Below are 7,286 nucleotides of genomic sequence, written 5' to 3'. Positions count from 1 at the left end.
GATTAAAGATAAATAAGGCAATGGGTCCAGATGGCATCCACCCCAGAGTTCTTAAAGAACTCAGATCTGTCATTGCTACCCCCCTGACTGATTTGTTTAACCAATCCCTGTTAACAGGAGATGTTCCTGAGGATTGGAGAATGGCCAGTGTTGTGCCTATCCACAAGAAGGGCAGTAGAGAAGAAGCTGGTAACTACAGGCCAGTTAGCTTGACATCAGTTGTAGTTAAAATGATGGAGACTCTACTCAAAAAGAGGATAAATCAGCATCTAAAAAACAATAACTTATTGGACCCAAATCAGCATGGCTTTACTGAAGGCAAATCGTGTCAGACTAATCTCATTGAGTTCTTTGACTATGTCACAAAGGTGTTGGATCAAGGTGGTGCCGTGGATATTGCCTATCTGGACTTCAGCAAAGCCTTTGATACGGTTCCACATAAAGAGCTGATAGATAAATTAGTGAAGATTGGACTTAATCCCTGATAGTTCAGTGGATTTCAAGCTGGCTGAAGCATAGACATCAGAGTTATTGTTAATGGCGAGTATTCTGAGCAGAGACAGGTTACAAGCGGTGTGCCACAAGGGTCTGTTCTGGGTCCTATTCTTTTTAATATGTTTGTGAGTGACATAGGGGAAGGTTTGGTAGGGAAGGTTTGCCTATTTGCCGATGACTCTAAAGTGTGCAATAGGGTTGATATTCCTGGAGGGGTCTGTAATATGGTAAATGATTTAGTGTTACTAGATAAATGGTCAAAGCAATGGAAACTGCAGTTTAATGTTTCCAAATGTAAAATAATGCACTTGGGGAAAAGGAATCCTAAATCTGAGTATTGCATTGGCAGTTCTGTGTTAGCAAAAACTTCAGAAGAGAAGGATTTAAGGGTAGTGATTTCTGACAGTCTCAAAATGGGTGAGCAGTGTGGTCGGGCGGTAGGAAAGGCAAGTAGGATGCTTGGCTGCATAGCTAGAGGTATAACAAGCAGGAAGAGGGAGATTGTGATCCCCTTATATAGAGCGCTGGTGAGACCACATTTGGAGTACTGTGTTCAGTTCTAGAGAGCTCACCTACAAAAAGATATTGACAAAATTGAACGGGTCCAAAGACGGGCTACAAGAATGGTGGAAGGTCTTAAGTATAAAACGTATCAGGAAAGACTTAATGAACTCAATCTGTATAGTCTGGAAGACAGAAGGAAAAGGGGGGACATGATCGAAACATTTAAATATGTTAAAGGGTTAAATAGGGTTCAGGAGGGAAGTGTTTTTAACAGGAAAGTGAACACAAGAACAAGGGGACACAATCTGAAGTTAGTTGGGGGAAAGATCAAAGGCAACATGAGAAAATATTATTTTACTGAAAGAGTAGTAGATCCTTGGAACAAACTTCCAGCAGACGTGGTTGGTAAATCCACAGTAACCGAATTTAAACATGCCTGGGATAAACATATATCCATTGTAAGATAAAATACAGGAAATAGTAAAAGGGCAGACTAGATGGACCATGAGGTCTTTTTCTGCCGTCAGTCTTCTATGTTTCTATGTTTCTATGTTGGAAAAGAAACTGATCAAGTCCTTATGTAATTCTTAAAAGATAAAATTAGAAAACAATTCTAGTCAGTAGATTACTGAAATTATACTTGAATTTCTTGTAAAATAATTTTTAAAACTTAACTATTGTTTTCCAATATTGTTCTCTAACGCTTGGTAATAAATGTCAAAGTTATCTTCATAAACTTTGGAGTTCCAACTTTTCAACAGAAGTGTTAAAGTTACCTTTAATTTGTTCATATTAGAGAGTTCTGACTGTCCTAATAGGATACAAATAAAGTGAACTATCACTAAATGTCTGAATAATCTAGGTCAGATTTTGTGTCCTCTATTATTCTGAGGACACTTCCCAACAAGTACTGGCTATATCTGTAAATGCTGTACAGTATATGGAAATAAAATGTGGTGCTATATTTTAAGGAGATTCCATAATTACTGTATTGTACTTTAACTATATCTTCTCCAATTTTTAAAATATATATAAACAGATATTTATTTATTTATTTATTTATTTATTTATTTATTTATTTGATTTGATTTGATTTGATTTGATTTGTATGCCGCCCCTCAGACTCGGGGCGGCTGATTGTGAACTGGCTCAGAAAAAAATTTGATTGTGAACTGGCTCAGAAAAAAAATTATGAGAAGACATTCTATTACCACTGAAAAATAGCTACATTTTAAATAGATTTGAGATGTTGAAGTTGAGTAAACATTTTCCAACTTTTTTCCCCATTACCAGCAATTCTTTGACATCATCTAATTGATCTTGTCTAGGTGCTGAAAGCTAAGCAGTATCGGGCTTGGTTAGTACTTGGGTGGGAAATTCCTAGGGAAAACAGGGCTGTAACATTGGAACATATCCTGGAAAAAGGCCAGGCTAAACAGCTTCCTTACTGTTGCCAAGATAGCTGCATGTACATGTCACCATTCAGGAAAGTTTATGATTAGCAAAGAATAAAAACTGAACCTCCACATGTTTATAAAACAAAAGCCCCTTTTCCTTCTGATCTTACCAAGTACCCAGATACAGAGGGTTGATGAAGCAAAATTAGTATTTATAATGAAGTCACCTTTTCAATGTTCTGCATGGTCAGGTAAAAACATGACATGGAAGGATATTTAAGCGTACAAGTGTAAACTTTAAAAGGCACAGCAAGGACCCAGATTGTGGGGGCAATAGCCTAGCTCTGTTAAAAAAAGTGCTATTGCTAACATGTTGTAAGCCGCCCTGAGTCTAAGGAGAAGGGCGGCATAAAAATCGAATAGATAGATAGATAGATAGATAGATAGATAGATAGATAGATAGATAGATAGATAGATAGATAGATAGATAAATAAGGTTAGTATAAATCTTATTTTAGGTATCTTAGATTCCTCACTTTTCAAAATAAATAGCTGGATATTTCTAAGCAACAATTGCTTTTTCACATTTTCACATTCAAGATCATCAATACAATTTTACATTCTAAAAATTTAGAATGTATATAAGGTATATTGAAGATTGCTTAAATAAGGACTTCTATATTATATGACAAATGAAATTATAAAGCCTACTTGCAAATTTTCTTATATCCAACAGGTACCTGTTCCCAGGTGTTCATTGGACACACCTTAGCTAGAGCAAGAATTATTGCCAAAGTGGAGTTCACATTCTTTCCAGTTTAATAAGGAACAGAGTTGTTTAAAAAACATGCTTATCTGAAAGCCTATTCATTTTTTATTGCCCTTCTCCTGTCTAATTTATATAATATCTGCATTTTTTCTGAAATAATTGTTTTAACCTTTTTTAAGGAACAAGAAAACAATTCTGAATGGTAGATTTTTAAAAACTTGTAATTAGAGAAATTACAGAATAAAAGTTGACTTCCTCTTCTACACTGTTTCAAACACCACAAAACCTTCAAACTTCACAAAAGCGACAAGATTGCTATTTTAAAAAATCTATTTAATACAAAAATAAATGAAAATAAAAATTAGACACTCTATTCAGAAGTTCACTGTATTTTTCTTGATTATGTTCCTATTTAATTTTATTGACTGCTCACTAATTATTTTCTCTGTTTGTTTGAAGACAATCATTCTTATAAGGAAAATCTGTAAATGAGCAAATTGAAGGAAGTATGATTAATACCAAAAAATAAAAATAAAATAATTTTCTCTCCTGGATGTGACAACTTTGTTTCTTAGAAGGTTCATTCAAAAATTAGAATACTCTGCAACAAATTTTCTTTGCTACTATATATATTATGCATTTTTTTCTAAATAACATTCTACCAATATTTATTAACAATTTCCATTTAAAAAAATAAAGATTAAGATAATTATCTCAGAAAAGTATTGTTATGGAGCTGAGTTAATGAAAAGTAGCATTTTAAAAACTTTAATTCTCAGAAAATTAAAGAATAATATTTAAGTTTCTAACAATGTACCTCTGTAATATTAGCAGAAAGAGAAATTATCAATTTAAAAATCATACTTGTTTTCCAAAAGTACTAAAGTTTCACTACGTAAATGCTTTCTACATCTCCTGTGAAAATTGAAACTCATACATTTATAATAGAGAAAGCAAAATAAAATCATGTCCTCTCCTTAAAATCTTGCCCTGAATCATGATCTTTTCTGTCATTTTCATCATGCCTCTTAATAATTGAACTATCTATCCAAAAAGTTCAAAGCAAATTATTTCATTTATTCCAAACATAAGTTCAGGATTTAAAAAAAAAAAAACTAGTATACTTGATTTTAACTACATTATTATTCACACTGTGAAAAATCTAAAATTTAGGACATTTTTAATGTATTCTGTATTTAGAGATGACATATATAGCAAGAGCCAATATTGCATCACACTTACCCATTCCCAGTAAGCCATGCTTCCTGGTGATGCCTTTTCCAGCTTCCGTTAACAGTTCTTCACTGTCATAGTTACAGAAGCCAAATTTACAAAACATTTTTATGGAAGGCAAAATGAAAGGTTTCCCCTAAATGATGAAAGTATCATCAATGCTTCATTCCTGTGATTAAAAACAAGAAAGGAAAACTGTCTCAGTCAAGTTCTCCTCAAAAATTCTCAATTGCAGTCCATAGAAAGGGGGAAAGCAGCAGTCTTAAAGTGGCAGTTACCAACTCCTAGGAGATACTCATCAATCCAAATTGTCAGCAGCTGGTTTTATTGTCCGCCGCTTGGTTCAATGGAGCCCGCACAAGTGCTAAAACTTTATCACATGTTGCTGAATCAATAATTGCTAGCTTCAGGATTTTAACCTACACGTAACTAAGCAGTGTGAGTAAAGATTCTAACTTCAGGGCAGGGAGTTCTTATACACAGCCACCAATTAGCTCTGTAAGAGTTAGCCAATCACTGGCTGCAACTAGTGGCCTCTGTCACATGATAGGGCAGTCCTCACTACACAGAAAGATTTCTGAATTAGCTGGGGTTACACAAAGGACATTCATTGGGAGGGGGAAGCAGCATTACAAACTGAAAACGCCCAGTCTCTCTGCTAGTGCTTTAAAGCAGGAAATTTGCTTGCTCTAAATACATTCAGAACCATTTTTCGGATATGGAAAAATTAGCTGAAGCACTTAAAATCTTACTGTATAAATCGATACATTTTTATTTAGGATATCCCTTTTCCAATCTCTGTTTATTTAATTAGGCAACATTTCTTATTCATGTAAGAAAACAGCCTCAAGGAAAAAGAAAATTAAACTACCATTTAACAAGGTAATTAACCAATTCTCTTACATATGGATCTAGAATCAAATGCATGCTTTCCTCCCTGTTTTTGTAAAACACTTATTGTTATTTGTGGAACACATATTCATACTACTTTTCTTCATTATGTATTAACACAAAACAGCAAGTTTAACATGGTGTTTTAAAAAATATTTATTTATCCCCATTCTCAATTGCAAATAAAATTCAATGCTTTTTCAAAGACCAGAATTACAATATATACAATTTATCTTTGAAGCCTAAAAATTTGCATACATTTTGTAATAATTACTAGCATAACCTGATTGCATCTGCTATTAAACAGGCTTTCACTCTATGCCTTCTTGCTGCTCCAGCCCACCCATCTCAGTTTATGGACATGAAACATATGCCAGAACAAACCATTCAGGATGACTCAACTTGCTTCACCCCTAAAGAAGAGCAAGGCTCTTTAGTATGAAACATAAGAACCCCCTTATAAGTATGACTCAGAGCTTCTACTATATAGGGTGGGGGCTCTGGAGATCCTGCAAATTTTGCAATAGCAAAACAAGAATGGCCCATTCTAGATTAAGCCAGGGGAAGCATGTTCATGGGCTTTAAGAATATAACATTGTACAGTTCAATTCTATATTACTCTATAAGCGTGCCAATCAAACAAAATACTACAGTATAGTCAAAGGCATTTGGTATTCTAAAACGGATTTTCAAAAGTCTTACATAGTAGATTTATAAAATAAATTAAAATTACAGTTATTAATTAAATGCAAATACTGTAATACATTTCTCTGCACAGAAAAAGAATAATGGGTATGAAATTGAAAGATTCATTTTATTTATTTATTTATTTATTTATTTTGTCCAATACACAATACATATAGATGAGAATAGACATGAGGTAATATATATAAAGAAAAATAGAGGAGAAGATACATGAAGGAACAAAATATATACCGTATGATATATGAGATAAAGGAAAGACAATTGGACAGGGGATGAAAGGCACATTAGTGCACTTATGTACGCCCCTTACTGGCCTCTTAGGAACCTGGAGAGGTCAATCGTGGAGAGTCTAAGGGAGAAATATTGGGGGTTAGGGGTTGACACTATTGAGTCTGGTAATGAGTTCTACGCTTCGACAACTCGATTGTTAAAGTCATATTTTTTACAGTCGAGTTTGTAGCGGTTAATATTAAGTTTGAATCTGTTGCGTGCTCTTGTGTTGTTGCAGCTGAAGCTGAAGTAGTCATTGACAGGTAGGACGTTGCAGCATATGATCTTATGGGCAATACTTAAATCGTGTTTTAGGCGTCGAAGTTCTAAGCTTTCTAGATCCAGGATTGTTAGTCTATTTTCGTAGGGTATTCTGTTTCGAGTGGAGGAGTGAAGAGCTCTTTGGACATTTTCAAGGATGTTGATGTCCGAGATGTGGTATGTGTTCCAGACAGATGAGTTGTATTTAAGTATGGGTCTGGCAAAAGTTTTGTAGGCTCTTGTGAGTGGTGTGAGATTGCCAGAGCAGAAGCTACATAGGATCAGGTTAACAACTCTAGAAGCCTTTTTGCAGTGGGCTTTAGCACTTAGGTCATTTGATATTAGTATTTCAAGGTCTTTTACTGAGTGTGGGTTGGCTGTGAGAATTTGTTTATTCAGTTTATATATGCGGTATATGCGGTTAGGATTCTTTTTGCCGATGTGGAGGGTAGTGCATTTGTTGGTTGATATTTGAAGTTGCCAGATGTTAGACCAATCTGAGACAAAGTCGAGGTCTTTTTGGAGAGTAAATGTGTTGTCCGTGGTGTTGAAAAGTTTTACATCGTCGGCAAAAAGAACTCAGTTGCTTGTGATATGATCACAGAGGTCGTTGATGAAGAGAATGATATTCTATCCTGAGATGCCATAGGATTTGAGCTTTAGGAGTAGTTTGTCGTGGACCACTGAGTCGAAGGCTTTGCAAAAGTCAATATAAATTGCATCAATGGATTTTCCTTGATCTAGGTGGGTAGTCCAAATGT

At 34.8% G+C, this 7,286-nt stretch overlaps 1 long non-coding RNA gene across 1 annotated transcript; it reads right to left on the bottom strand.

Moving 5' to 3' along the window:
* Nucleotides 1–3,539: 3,539 nt before the first annotated feature.
* LOC139166670 (uncharacterized) lies at nt 3,540–4,747 on the bottom strand. Its single transcript, XR_011559016.1, has 3 exons — nt 4,677–4,747; nt 4,408–4,567; nt 3,540–3,647 (listed from the first exon to the last, which is right to left on the bottom strand). It is a non-coding gene; the product is annotated as an uncharacterized lncRNA (long non-coding RNA).
* Nucleotides 4,748–7,286: the final 2,539 nt, after the last annotated feature.

Source organism: Erythrolamprus reginae, chromosome 4, assembly GCF_031021105.1.
Source record: "Erythrolamprus reginae isolate rEryReg1 chromosome 4, rEryReg1.hap1, whole genome shotgun sequence".
NCBI classification, from domain to species: Eukaryota; Metazoa; Chordata; class Lepidosauria; order Squamata; family Dipsadidae; genus Erythrolamprus; species Erythrolamprus reginae.
Note: the sequence above shows the minus strand (reverse complement) of the source record. Positions and strands in the feature narration are given on the sequence as shown.